This window comes from Sceloporus occidentalis, unplaced genomic scaffold (assembly GCF_023333645.1).
Source record: "Sceloporus occidentalis isolate IW3139 unplaced genomic scaffold, rSceOcc1.0.p SCAF_74, whole genome shotgun sequence".
NCBI lineage: Eukaryota > Metazoa > Chordata > Lepidosauria > Squamata > Phrynosomatidae > Sceloporus > Sceloporus occidentalis.
The window spans coordinates 1,251,008-1,266,760 of NW_028317054.1; positions in this window are offsets into that span (position 1 = coordinate 1,251,008).

Here is a 15,753-nt window from a genome sequence, read left to right on the forward strand (position 1 = left end):
CAACATGTATTCAAGGTGAAATAATAAATTAAAAGGAATATTTAATCAGATACCAAGTACATAGCTTTGATTAGGATTAGTATAACCCTTTGGGCAACACTCATGACACACAGATTATTAGATTGATCGCATCAATTAATAGATCAATTAAATGAAAAACTTCTACCCAACACAGTGGGAGAGTTTATGAAATAGTAGGCAAGGGCGATATTGTCTGGATTGATGATGATATAGAAGACAGGATCGGTTATGCCTGGTCTCACTTTGTCCAAGATATAAGACATGGGCAGTCATGGTTTGGACAAAATAATCTACATGAAAATAAAAATAGCCTGTACATTTGCATCAATTTATCTCCTTTTTCCTTTCTTCCTTCTTTCCTTTCTTCTTTTCTCTCTCTCTCTCTCTCTCTCTCTCTCTCCTTCTCATTCTTTTATTTGCTTAATAATTTCCTTTATTATCAATATTGTGTACAGTCATTACAGAATTTATGTACACAAATGATTAATGATACTGAAAAAAAGTAATTATTTGCACAATATTTCTATACTGGTTACGTGTTTTATAGTAGTAGACAAGAAAGCAGATACAACCAAATTTCTAGAGGAAAGCACATTGTATCCAGGGGATTAAATTTACATACATTTGACTTTCATGTGGATGATGCGGGTGAAAATCCAGCATTTCAGAGCACATTGTGATGTAATTACGCATTTAGAAAGCAGCATTGCATATGCTAAGCATTTCATTTGATTGCTAACTATGTATAACAGGAAAATACAAAGTAGTAGAAATAAAGAAAATTGTTATTTTTAATTCTCCCAAATGTAAAGAAAATAAACAATGCTTTTTTTCAGTATTTATATTGCGGGCTAATTAGTAAAGATTTAAAGATTTTAATTGCTCAGTGAGCACTTCCTCCCTCTTATACCTATACTCTCACTCTCCTTGTAGCCCTTGCTCATGTATCTTTAGCTTATGTATCTTTAGCTTTTTATTTTCCATTTTTTTTTGCCTTTCCTTGACTACAAGCTACCTTATCCTGTTGTATTATGGCCATTGGATCCTAAACTGTGTACCAGACCTCTACTTGACCTTGACTTTCATTCTTTCCTTATCTCTATGTGCTGATGCCCGAAGTCCTGCTCCGGTATACCTGACCTTGGCCTACATTGACTATGATTCTTCCTTCTCCTCCACTATGCACCTGGTGTTCCTGTGCCATTCTTTGCCCATTAGGTGATACCAGTTCTGCATTGCGGAACCTTATCCTGACGCGTATACATGGCATGGCACTATTTCCTGGTGTTAAAGTAAGTCGTGTTTTAGTAACGGGTTTTTGTTGGGAGAAATTATCAATCCTATAAATACCTGGCTCTCTCAGACTCTTCTTGTGAGGTTCCTGCAAACTGTAGTTCTGGAGACTGTGTTGTGCTTTTACGTTGACTGTTTTGAACACTCATCTTCTGTGACTTTGACTTGTTCCTGACTACAAATCCTACCTGTTTCAGTTTAGTGTGTGGTTACTGTTCCTATGTATGACCTTTGCTACTCCAGTTGTTTACTCCACCACCTTAACGTGTTGCTCCTGCTGTTTGGGCAAGGACTCCTTCACTTTAGGTATTGAACCCCAATGTTCCCTGTGGATCATCGAAGACCAGGGCTATTGTTTATGGTGTAGAGCCAAGAATATTTGGCAACTGGGTAGGATCCTATATTTTGCACCCCTCCCATCTGCAACATGCCCCCTCACTGTAACTCACATTTTTTCACACACTAACTCATCCCAACATATATGCACACACAGTGGCGGAACTACCGGGGTCGCAGGGGTCGCGACTGCGACCGGGCCCCGGCGGCAGGGGGGCCCAAGCCAAGGGGCCGCCCGAAATCTTTTTTTTTTTTTTTTTTTTTTTTTTTTTAAATAAGCGCAGGGGCGTCCAACATGCGGCCCGCGGGACAAATGAGGCCCGCGAGACCTCGAGGTGCGGCCCGCGTAAGATCGGCAGCAAGGGCAACCGATCTTACACGAGCCGCACCTCAAGCCCTGCTACTTACTTGTGGGAGGGTCTTCTGGACAGCACAAAGGAAGCGGAGTTCACGTGACATCCTACTTCCTCTGTGCTTTAGCAGAGAAGGCAGAGGGAGGCCGCGCCCCCTGCTGAAGTCTGTGAGCGGCATCGAGGAGCTGCAGTGCAGGTAAGGGGGTGGGGAGGGTGTTTGAATGAGTGTGTGTGATTGAGGGAATGAATCTGTGAATTAATGATTATATGAATAAATGAGTGTGTGTGTGATAGCATGGATGTGTAAGTGCTGGAACCTAGGCATGATGGGACTGTGATTGCTGTTAGCAATCACACTCCTATCATGCCAAGTCAGCCAGTACATGCTGAAACCTGGCCAGCTGCCCCCCTTGTGTAGTGATGCTGCCAGCAGTATGGGGTCTGCACTTACAGCCACCCTGTACCAGCATGTACTGGCTGACTTGGCATGATAGGAGTGTGATTGCTAACAGCAATCACAGTCCCATCATGCCTAGGTTCCAGCATTTACTGGATGGATGTGTAAGTGCTGGAACCTAGGCATTATGGGACTGTGACTACTGTTAGCAATCACACTCCTATCATGCCAAGTCAGCCAGTACATGCTGAAACCTAGCTAGCTGCCCCCCTTGTGTAGTGATGCTGCCAGCAGTATGTGGTCTGCACATCACTTACAGCCACCCTGTACCAGCATGTACTGGCTGACTTGGCATGATAGGAGTGTGATTGCTAACAGCGAGCACAGTCCCATCATGCCTAGGTACCAGCATTTACTGGTTGCCTGGGTATGATAGGAGTGTGATTGCTGTTAGCAATCACACTCCTATCATGCCAAGTCATATTGCTAATTTTGTCCAATTGTGTGTTACCTACTTTTATTAAACATGTGAGTTTTTATTGTTATTTTTAAAGGTGGGGGTCATTTTCAGTTTTGGCTAAGTGAAGCCTGAATGTTTTGGTCCAGAATTTTCATTTTAGTTCATCCCTAGAATAAATCTAGGGAATCCTGAATTTGTAGTCGCAAAACTTTCAAGGCCCAGAAATCAGTGAGAGGAAGAGTAAAGGTTTTGTGTTATTTACTTTATTTTAATCTGCATATTTTATTAAAGGCCATATTTTTTGTCACAGTGAAAAATTAGTGCGGCCCTCGCACGTATACAATTCTGATGAAGTGGCCCACTGCAGAAAAAACTTGGACACCCCTGGATTATGCCCTTTGTACATGCGCCCCTTTTTCTTTGATTTTTTTTACAGATACGATTCAATATGTAAATTGAATTAGTTGAATTAGTTGAAAAAAAATTATTGGGTAAAAATCATGTTTTTTTGGTGGGGTGAGGGGGTGGGGGGCCCTTAACAGATTCTCGCACCCGGGCCCTGAGGCGTCTAGTTACGCCCCTGTGCACACACACACACTCAATAACACACATTTACAGCCTACACACATCTAAATCCATACTCCCTCCCACCCACATTTACATATACATCCATGCTCACACAAAAACATTTACACATCCATGATCATGCACTTACTCATACACATGCATGCTCTCACACACTTACACATATACATCCATGCTCACACATTTGCACATTTAAATTCACACATACACTTGCAAGCTCTCACACATTTACATATCCATGCGCACACGTTTACATATCCATGCTCACACATTGACACATACATATTCATGCTGACACACTCATACAGACCTGCTAGGACACAAACATTATACACTCGCTCTAAAGTACATACTTTCATTTACCCTCTTCCCTCACTCACTCACTTAACCTAACTCTAGCAGTCCCTCTGGATATGAGGGGGTTAAATGGGAGCTGTAGCAATTAAAAAAAAAATATATATATATATATATATATATATATATATATATATATATATATATATATATATACACACACACACATTTTCTTTACATTGAAAACCATTTATAATGTGTGTTTTACCAAGGATCATTTTTATGTTATTCTGATTTAGATATCCCACCCTGAGAGCCACAAAAGGCATAGCCAGAATGTATAATCCATGTTTTCCTTCTTTTTTCCCATCACCCTATCAAGGTTTCTTATCATCATAAACATTACATCAAAATCACAATCTCAGCCCATGTAGGAAGCTGTAACGTGTTTCCTGAACTCTACATACACTGTTTTAACAGATTACTCATAAACACCAAATTAAATACAGCAAGATCACAGATCACATATATATATATTACAACCTAAAGTAACAAAGGTATTCTTTATAGTAAATGAAATAGACATGATTAGCATATGTTAAAGGTGACATAAGGTGACAGTTCCCAATTAAATATGAAATGTACATGTAATGATCAGTAATGTAGGTGAGCACCATCTCCTTGACAGTTACACCACCGTGAAGGCATAATTAATGGTACGTTGGATCGGCACAATGGGCAATACTATGCCATTTGATCAAAATCTCCTGGGTTCTACCACTCATGTCATAATCCTGAAGGTGGCCGACAGAGTCAATTCCACTAAGATCCCACTGAAAGGTGGACAAGATGACAGGTAGGATGACCAATTAAAAGGAAGGAAATGACATCTGGTAATGGTGTCTGCACTTAGAGGCAATAATTTCTGGGCAGATATGCCATTATTAACAATACTGTGCAAAATACAGACACACAAGAGCAGTGAATCCTACAAGACAATGGTATGAAGTAATGCAATTGCCTGAGGCTATAAAATAAGGAATTCATTGATTTGTCCGAGGTGGTAAGGCTCCAGACAGGAAGCCGTGACTTACCAGACATTGCGCTACCCTTCATAAGTAACAAGCTGTCACAAATAGTGAATAATGAATTACAAATTCAAATGTTATGCAGATCTTTGGCACAATATTGAACTTGATAGCACAAGCAAATCAAAGCAAAGTGTTCTTTTGCAGCAGATTAACATATATAGTAATTTTACATAGGCCATAATATGTCACTTGGGACAATTATGATGTCATCCACAGCTTGCTTTTAAATTTTAGAGGGGAAAATTCATGGTGAGGTACACCAGCTTAAGCTGCTTGAAACGGGTAAACATTTCTTTCTGCATTTAAGTATTAGAAAATGTCTAGTATTGTTTCATGGAATCTAGATTTAAATTCAATGACTTACATACTGTAGTTGTGCATGTATGCATTGCTCATTATTGCTCCTTTTTTTATTTATGTAATAAATTTATAATTGACACGACAAATCAATTTTAATGATCCTACATTAAAAGGCATATTTTATTTGTTTATTTATTCTCTTCCACATTCATTTTAAAAAAATATACATATAATTTTGAACAAAATGAAAACTAAGACCAAACAAATAAAAAGGTAAGAAAAAGTCTATGCAACATTCATCTGATAAAGTGCAAGCACAGACGATGTCTACATTGTTGGCTAAATGGATTTTTTTCCCACAATGGGTAGACATAAGTGCACTTTACAGACCTTGACACAAAGCAAATAATGAAAGCATTGCTGACAGGCTGCTGTATTATGTAGTGCAGGCTATTTGTAATATTTCGTAGATTACTGAAATCGCTAAACGCAATTTAGAATCCCCAGATACATTGCTCTGAAGTTCCACTGTAGCATAAAATTAAAATACATAAATTAAATTAAATATACTTAAGAGGTATGCAACGTCAATATAAAATGAAAACGATTAGGTAGGTTTAGGACAGGGAGATCCTAGAGCAAATGGTCATAGTCTAAATACAATAGTTGGTGGATATGGGCAGTATAGTCTTCCAGAAGTGGCTGAGGTTAATGATGTGGGAGAATTTCATCACGCATAGGATAGCTATGGGAAGGTTTTTCCCTAGCTGCTCTATACTTCAAGATCTTACGGATATCATATAAGCTGCAACCAGACTGATGAGGAGCCAACAACCTCAAATATGTGCAAACAGGGAAAAGAAAAAATGTCGGTGCGCTAAGCTAGTCTCAGGCTCAAATAATACAAATGTATAATATGAGGCCTACCAAACAGTGTAAGCATGCTGCAAATACAGTGTGTTGGCTGTACAATGTATACAAAAAACAAAATACTGTCTGCGCTTCTCACCCCAATAAACTGCTTTGTGTCCGACATTTTTTCTTTTCCCTGTTTGCACATATTTGAGGTTGTTGGCTCCTCATCAGTCTGGTTGCAGCTTGCTGTCCAGGGGTTAAATGGGAGGAGGTTTAATTGCACCCCCCCAACACATTAATCTGGTTTTGGTAGCCGTATAAACTGCTTTGTGTGCCCACTATGTAGGAGGTGAGAGTAGGTTCTCACCCTATTGAGAGTGTGCCTTGACGTGGCGGGTGAGCTTAATTATGCTTTGGCCAATTCATATAACCAAAACCTCTCATTTATATTATGTTTATATATTTGTTGTCAACTTTATTAGGGTGAGAAGCGCAGACAGTTTTTTGTTTTTTTCTATGCACAACCTCTACCTATATAGTACCAGAAATCTCATTTAAACATGATGTTTTTGTTACGACTTTCTTTGTCCACAGAGTTGTCTAGACTATAAATAAAGATGTTTCATTCGTGTTACATTTCTACAGATTAAAAAAATCTAGTTTTTAAGACTTTGTCATCTTTTTGTTACATTGTGTTTGGGTTCACCAAGGCCCACGCAGATTACCTTGAATTTACCCAATACAACTATTAAGAACAAAATGTGCTGTACGATAAGATCCCTTAAGATTCTCTACACGTTAGGAACAGAGAATAATTAAACTCCCAGAGTCTGCTTAGTCACTCATGGTTTGATTTTTGCTGGTGAAAGCAACAACATTATTGTGCTTCTCACTAATGTTATTAGTTAGTTACAGAACTGCCAGGTAAGAAGTAATTATTCCTCCAATAAAAAAAATATACCCAAAATCCTTCAAGATAAGGGTAAGCAAGGACAGAAAGAACCACTAAATCTTGTCAGGAATTTTCTTTTTTTTTTTTTTTTAAAGAAGCTTGCAGTAATTTAATTGATGCTGTTCCTGACTCATTGCCAATAAAGCACTAGGAAACAGAGGTATAGGCTTTAATCTTAGAATCGGGGAATTTACGCTTGGAGAATGCTTTTTGCTAGATACATCTTACTGTTCTTTATCTTTATGTAGCATCTCGTCGCAGAAACGTGACAAAAACAACTTAGTGATCAGGATAGACTGGAAACACACTAATTTTCCATAGGCTTCTGAATTATATTATATATTATATTTTGCTCATCATTGACAATCAATAGTGCTTGGTTAATAGTCAATGCTACATGACTCTATGTTCTTCTATCCCATTCTTTAAACTCGCCCCCCTTCCAGCAGCCTACTGACCCTTTTTTAAACTCGCCCCCCTTTATATGCAGCCTACTGACCCTTACAGGGTCAGTAGGCTGCATATAAATCATAAAGGCCAAATTCACTAAGTCCACGCTTTGTAGTATCCAAGAGACATTTTCAAGGGAATTTGGTATACGCCTTGTGTACCGTGCCTTTATGTAGTTTTTATTAGAACTTTCACTCTTATATGGACCACTATTGAAACACTTTAAAGATAAATCAGTGACCTTTATATATCTTTGCGCCACTCAATAGCATCTATGTAATTAAATATGTCTTAAAATGTTTTCAAATATTTAATTGCGCGTGAGGGTTTCAGTGAACCCCTTTACATATCTACCTTGCTAATGTCCTCTTTAATTAAATCAGAAGGCAAGATATCACTTTTGTCTAGCTTGTAATCATGGCTTTATAGTAGCAATATACGGCTATTGGCTTTAAGGGACTTGGCTTTATTATCTTATGTCATTAACAGTTTATATGACCTTTATATTATGAATATTTCTATACTAACATTATCGGCCTCTTCATCTCATTGTGGGCACTAATAAAGATTACTTACATTACACAGAGATAGGCATGCGGAGCAATTAGCCTGTTCCATGGTGAAGTCATAAAAAGTGTTATTTAATGACACATTTGGATGTTTATTTTAGCACTGCCATTAAACACTAATATAAATTTTAGTTTATAAAGAGAGATAAAGAAAATAATATATTTCATGCTTACTAGGCCGTTTGGTACAGCTTAGGCGTGTTACATGCATCTCATGTGTCCGATGTGATAAATAAAGCATGTACCAGCATAGCGTTATAACTTGCCCTTTGGATAGGTACAAATTCCAGGCCATTTTATTTACTTCTATTAATATATCCATTTTCAGACTACAATATTTCTTAAGAACAATAGAGGGAACAATAATAGACTTGTCGGTTGTCCTGCTTTGGCATTCCTGTATTCGTGTGAGTTAATACTTATATATTTTTGTCCTGATGGATGGGTCAGAACCAATATAGTGAGTGAAAGGATTCTCAATTAAAAGGGAATTAGACACGAGCAGTTAGCAACACAGTGAATTTAAGCCTTTTCCCCAACAGTATCTAGGATACGCACATGGGGGTTAAAGTTAACATAAGCTTTTTGTTTTTTAGAAAGTGAGAGTTTTGGGGTTATTATGGAAATTTTCTCCATTAAACATGATTATTAGAAATGCTTCAAACAAGGATTTTAAGTTTGATATTACCAGTAACTAACATATATTGGGGGTTTTTTTTGTTTTTTTTTAGATATATTTCCTTTAGAGTGTTACACTTGTGAACAGGACCCTCTATACCTAATGTATTGGTTTATCTTTTGTGGTACTCTTTGAATGTATGGACTCTAAGAACCGCAGCATAAATTATTTGATGCTATATAAAAGATAATATTAAAATATGATTTTACCATCTACATATTTATCAAATAAATGTAGGTTTAATCAGATAAAAAAAAAAGTTTTTATGGCAATATCCTATTAGTACTTGCGTTTGTGTCACATTACAATTAAGTGTCCCAAGCAAAAATTATGAATAATGTAAACTTTGTGAAGATTAAAGAATTATTTGAGTGAGGGGTTTAGATATTCACCAATCTATGAATTATGTTTCTAATGCTGCATTTAGTTAAAAAAAATAAAAAATGGTGGAATGGTATGTTTAAGATTCTGCAAAAGGGAATGATTCTTTCAAATTTGCAGGGAATCATAGTCAATATATGGATTATAAACACTACAGAAACAATATGTTTTTGAATGAGATCTGAGTGCATCTTGACAGCTCTTGAACGCAACTTGACAGACCTCTAAAGGAAACTCACAAAGTTTCAAGACAGCACGCAACTCGACAGCACTTAGCTTGCCTTTTTGTGAACAGATTAATCGCTGATAAAGCGATAAAGGTTGATTAAATCAACCTACAACTACCCATTTACTTGCATCTTGAGTGATGATTTGAACCTTGGTTATTGGCTTGGTAGACTTATCTGATCTACTATCACTGATTTAAATTATTGGAGAAAAATTCTGCATTTGTTTATTTTTGTAAGAAATTCTTTATAGAGAACTTTCTGGCTATTTTTTTCCTGCATTTTTCAATCTCTAATTATCTAGAGCCATCCTTGTCATACGGTGAGATTCTACGAGAAAGAGTAATGTCTGCATATAAATTTACCCTGACTAATGGGTTCTAAAAACAAACACGTTTCATGCAAATTGGCACCTACATGAACCAGAAAATTATACATCAGTACCTAAGACTGTATTTAAATGTAAATATGATTACACAAAATGTTCATGATTATCCTGAAGAAAACAAGTGGCAGCCGCTACTATATATTGAGCACGATATTGGGAGGAATGACAGTATCTACTATCTACTATGAGTCTAAATCAGCTATAGTAACTCTAGTAGACCACGTCTGGCCATCAAGCACATGGACCAAATGACTGGTGGGCCAATGCTCAATGGAACGTTTGCCATGCCAAAAAAAATCTCCTCCTGTCTGGAGATTGATCACCCATACCTGGAGCCTCTGCAAATTAGTATTTCACTCAGCAACTCCTATTTCCAGAAATAAGACCACTTTTAAACATAGCTCCCCCACACACAAAGTGAAGATGAAAAGAAAGCAAAATGACCATATAATTAATAAGCAAACATCACAGAAAAAAAACATAAAAAATAAGGAAACGTTTATCTTTTTCATTGATCGTTTAAATTAAATTCTAGGTTGTTGCCATTTAAATTGGTGTATAGGTGATAGAATAGTTCACCGTAACAAGCAAATGCAGAGTAAGGTGTGTTTTCTGCGATAATATATTTCAAAGCCACCACTGCCTACAGCCATTCATATTTCCTCAGACTCAAACACGTTGCAATTAGCATGCCTTTTGTGATATCTACTGCCCTTTTGGAGTTGGAATGATAATTCCTTCAGATTATATGTAAAAACCTAATCATTAAAGTTAAATATTTTAGCTTTGGCTTTCTAAGCATCCATAAGCCACACCACGCTGACATTCGTAATAATAATTGGCTCACTGGAGGCCAATTTTTTTTTTCCTTGGAAGACAGACGCATTTTAAAATGACATTTCAGTAGACGTAGAAGACTGCAGGGGTAATGCCCGGAGAAGCCATCTCTGTAACGCCATGGGGAATTTCTGCTTTAATTATCTCTTTCTCCCCTTTAAAAAAATCTATTCTTGTATATCTCAAGCTGATCGGGTATTAAAGCAGAAAGACCTTCTACTAGTACAGAAAGAGAACACTAATAACCTACTATCTGCTTGCTTAGAACAAGAGCAAGCACTTCATACGCATGATGATATCATTTGTTAATTACTAAAAGGATGATATTTAAATGGATGCAATCTGATCAAGCTTTTTGAAAATTAAATAAAAATACTGAAACAAAAAAACGAAACAAAAAGCAGATTTGGCAGCCTTCACAGATTGACCTAGAGAGTTTGCACATGTAGCATTTCCTTGTGACCAACTTAAGGAATGATGTTAATGGGTTTAAAGCATTATTAAATGCTGTACATCTGAATAACAAAACTAAAGTATTTGCATATTCACTAAAGAAATGTAAAACTGTTTCAAGAGGAATCTGTATTTCCTTTGTTAAAATGATGCCTCTCCACTAACACTTTTACCTTTTGCAGTCTGCATGCCATCATTCCGTTGCGCTCTGGATATGATGTCATATCCTAGCACTGCATCAGGCCATGATGGTAGAGATGATAGCGGAACGGTCTGAGCTAGCGGCTACACAGACCTCCACTCCAGGCTATAGTGGACTAGGGGCTGTTAAAATGGTACAAAGGATAGCTGTCAGGACTGTTATATATTTTTCCCCGCATTATAGACAGTCCTGATGAGTACATTTTTATTTTTTTTTTAGATAGAGTGATTATATATATATATATATATATATATATATATATATATATATATATATGTGTGTGTGCCTTCCATTCTTTGGATATATATATAACACAAACACATACCCCCATATGTAATTTCCAAAGAGCCCATTCACAATTTCATTGAATATTTGGTTAATTTACTGGAAATTCCTTCTAGTATTTGCAGGTTTTATTTTTTTTTCTTCACAGCAAAAACATGTTGTTGGAGGCTTTTCCATAATTTGTAGAGGATTAATGACTTCAAACAGCTTGGTGATTTGTTAGTCCTTCCTCTTGCTAGGATTCAGCTGATAAAAATATCTGTAGACAGTGAAATCAGTGGACGCCTGGCTTTCTCAGACAAGACTCCCATGTGATCAGCAGACAGGCGAGCTCAGTAAGACTGAAGCTGCTCTACAAGCAGTAGGTAATGAGTCTTTGTGCAGACAGGAGCTCTTGACGGTGAACAATAAAACATATGTTGCCAGCAATAAAACACTATGCTGGGAAATTTTTAAAATACGTTTTGCTGAAACGCAGAAGCGGAAAGAGAACCATGACTATGCTGTGTTTTGAAAACATCTATCAACCTAAAATGGATTGTAATTAGAATTTCTGCACGTTGTGAGTACGTTGACCGATACACAGCGAACTGAACAGGTCAGTTGTTTCAGGCTTATTATTGTGGTATTATTTTGGTTGGTATGTTCGGAAGCAGATGCTAAATTTGTATATCTGTCTAATGATTCGTTTTATTGATGAACAGAAGATGTACAGTCCTCTCCGCATGTGTTGTTACGCATGATATCCTGCATACGATTGCATGTTTAGTGATTTACCTTTCTATCAAGATGTTGGTGAAAATGCCTGTAATTTAAAATGTATTAGATTATTATTATTATTGTTGTAATTTATTGATATAACGCCAACAATTTACTCAGAGCTCATTACAGTCTATGTATTCAAATACGACAAAACTAAAATTGGTAGACAGAACGATACGTTAGGTAAAGATAGCTTGTTATTTTTATCAGTGTAGTTTCTAGACCAATATAAAATGAATTAAGGTATTTTAATTGTCAAATTGAAATTGACACTTATTGTAATGTATATAATATTTTTTAAATATTTTTTTCCAGAAAGCAACATTAAGTTAAATGTTAAATAATTAGAGCAAATGATACTATTTTATTTATTTTGTATTTTTCAGTAATTATCATTGTATAGACAGAACTAATATTTTACAGTTTCCTCTATCTTTATTTAATCAGGCTTCATTTAATAGGTCTGCAAGAATTAATTTATTATAGTCCATCAACATCTCTGTAAACATATCCTGTGTTTAATATTATATATTAAGATGGCAATTTCCAATTAAAATGTCTTTGTCTTTGGGCTCATTTACATTACAATTGCTGACTACACAACTGAAGACCAAATCAGTAAAATACAAGCACTTGGGTTTTACTCGATTATAAATAATACACAATCAGCATGAATTGTTTGGGAAGCAAGACTCCAACAGATTTGGACTTACCAAGTATGCGTTGTGGACAAAACGAACAAATTTGAAAATACAATTCTGGATTTATGGCAACCTTTATTTTAGAGTGTCTCTGAATATCAATCACAAATAAAAAAAATTGCTGAGTACAAATGTGTATCATAGATAAAGGTTTCCAATATGGTTTGGGTACTGTGTACTTTAATGGATAAACAATTCATCTTTATAATATATAAAATATTTTTTAGACATATATATATATATATATATATATATATATAAAAAAAATATGTCTAAAAAATATTTTATATATTATAAAGATGAATATATATATATATATATATGTTAGCCTAGTTTTTTCCATTATTGTTTCTTCTCCATTCATTACCGAGGTCTGTACCGGGTTTATGCAAATGATCATTAGCCGTAGACACAGTGGGCGGAGCAAATGAGCTCAAAGGTTACAATGCTGACGAATGGATAAAATTCACGGTGCTATACACTCGTAGTCATTATTTCTAAATAAATAACGAGTCTTTTTATTTATTCAATACTTTGAAGGATCACAGGCCTACATAAGGGTAGTACGTGATGAAATGGAAAGCAAAAAAATATTATCTATATCTAACTTAAATCACCAACGTTTAACTGATAAATCATTATAAAAAGGTCAGCAAAGGAACACACGTTTCCTTTTAAATTAGATTGGCCATCGTTCTAATGTGATCACCCCGTTATCAGTCCCAGCATGTGCTTTGTGGGCAATAAAACCAATTATATTTTGCTTTAATGCTGATAAATGTTATGGTTAATATATGGACGTATATAAATATATACATGTTCTATCGCTACTTATAGTAATATTGGGTAACAGTGATTGTTACATGAAATGTGCAATTTGGCCCTGTTTGTGAAAATAATACAATTATGAGCTAATTTATTTCAAACTGCAGTATGGACTATAGTGTTTTAACAAAATGTATTGTAGACAAATTATTGCGCCATAAGATGTTTTACAGAATCTAAGCATTCTTTGTATATATGTATCGGTAAATTATTTTGTGGCTCAGATTTTTCTATTTTTTTAATAATCCTTGTCAAGAATACAACTGTTATACATTACAGCCATTGCAAAAAAATGGAATTATTCAAATTCTATGTAAGAATTTGACATTGGACACATTTGGAGTGTTATCCTATAGCTCCTTATACATAAATATATAATTTAGATTCTCATCTGACAAATTGGGGAAAGAGTTTATTTATATTCACATCACCAAAACTATTAATACATTATATATAGATTGAGAATGAAGAATATCAGCTGTGTACTATTAAATTATATATAGACTCATATCTAGCGATACATTCCTGGTACAAAACTGTCCGCAATGCAAATATACAGTGTTGATTTAAATAGCATTTTTAATTATGTTTTTTAAATATTTTACAGTAACAAAAACATGTGACAGATACATAGTCTAAATTTCTATTGTGTTATATGATTTGCCTATTGCCCTACAGACAAAAGAGCAATTAGTCAAACAAATGGAACACTGCATGTTACATGTGGAACATTTCTCTTACCATAAAAATGGAATACAACACATTACACCAAAATAAACCATTGTAATCATATGGAGGAGCAGCATCATTTTTGGAAGAAGAAGTGTGTTTTTCAAGTACCAGTTAATCTAAATTTTTTCTTTGGTTTCTTTCTTATGTCCCTAAATTGTTTTGGTTCAGCCAAAAGGCTAAGAGCCTACTGTGGTCAAAACCAGCCATTGTCCAAATAGCCATGGGATTACAATCCATGAGCCAGGAAACACAATAGACCTACTAAACACATTCTAGCTAATTAAGAGAGGGCACAATTAACCCATTGAAATCCTTTTAGAATGGAATAAGTAATCTTTGGAATGAATGTCAAACGCAAGCAAATCATTTATAAACTAACAATGGTATTATGATTCTTTATGCAAAAATGATTCAAGGTTATTGTCCAAGAAAAATCATTATCATTATACATTTTAATTTATATAGAAAATAGCATTGATTTCCTATATATGAAGTGTTCAACCAAAATACATTTTGTTGCAGTAAAATAAGGACACTCTATTCATTTAGGTGTTTGATCTGCTATGTAACACACAAACACACAATAACACACAAAAAGACAAAATCATTTATCAGTTAGGAAAATATATTCTCAATATGGTATATAAGCCTTTTATATTCTATATGTTTTGAGTTAGTCTGTTCATATCCACTCTTCATATAAATCCTTCAGCAGAATCAAACCCCCTTAGTCACTGTGTATTACTGTAAGGATCTGTAGATCAGTAAAAAGGCCAATCTATTAAATGAACAATCCCCAGAGATCTATATAAACCAATACAGGCCTGCTATGTGATCCTAAAGTCTCCTAGATAAAAGGGGCTGCGCGGTCAGCATGACAAAAAAAATCATATATTAAATAAGTAACAAACTGGTAAATGTACTATTTATGCAGAACAGTGTTTTTCACAATTGATGCTTTTCCTCGTATTCACGATAATTCTAGCTCCAGTGGTAGAAGGGAAGGAGCCAAAACAGAACATAATATGTGATTGTGAACCAAACTGAGAACCAAATGTCTTTCTTTAGAAATCTAGTTTTATAATGATTTATTTTAAATGGAAATCCGGCTGCTTAAAAAAATATCATATTATCCTTTGATGTGGTAGACCTCTAAGTCCCTTTTCCACAGTCTCGTGTCCCTCGCAAGGAACGCTATTGGGATGAACCAAGAAATCCCCTCAATAGGTAATATCCATGATATGCGATATAAGAATGAGAACGCCGCGTTTCATTGTGTTAGATTAATATATATATATATATATATATATATATATAAGTAACAG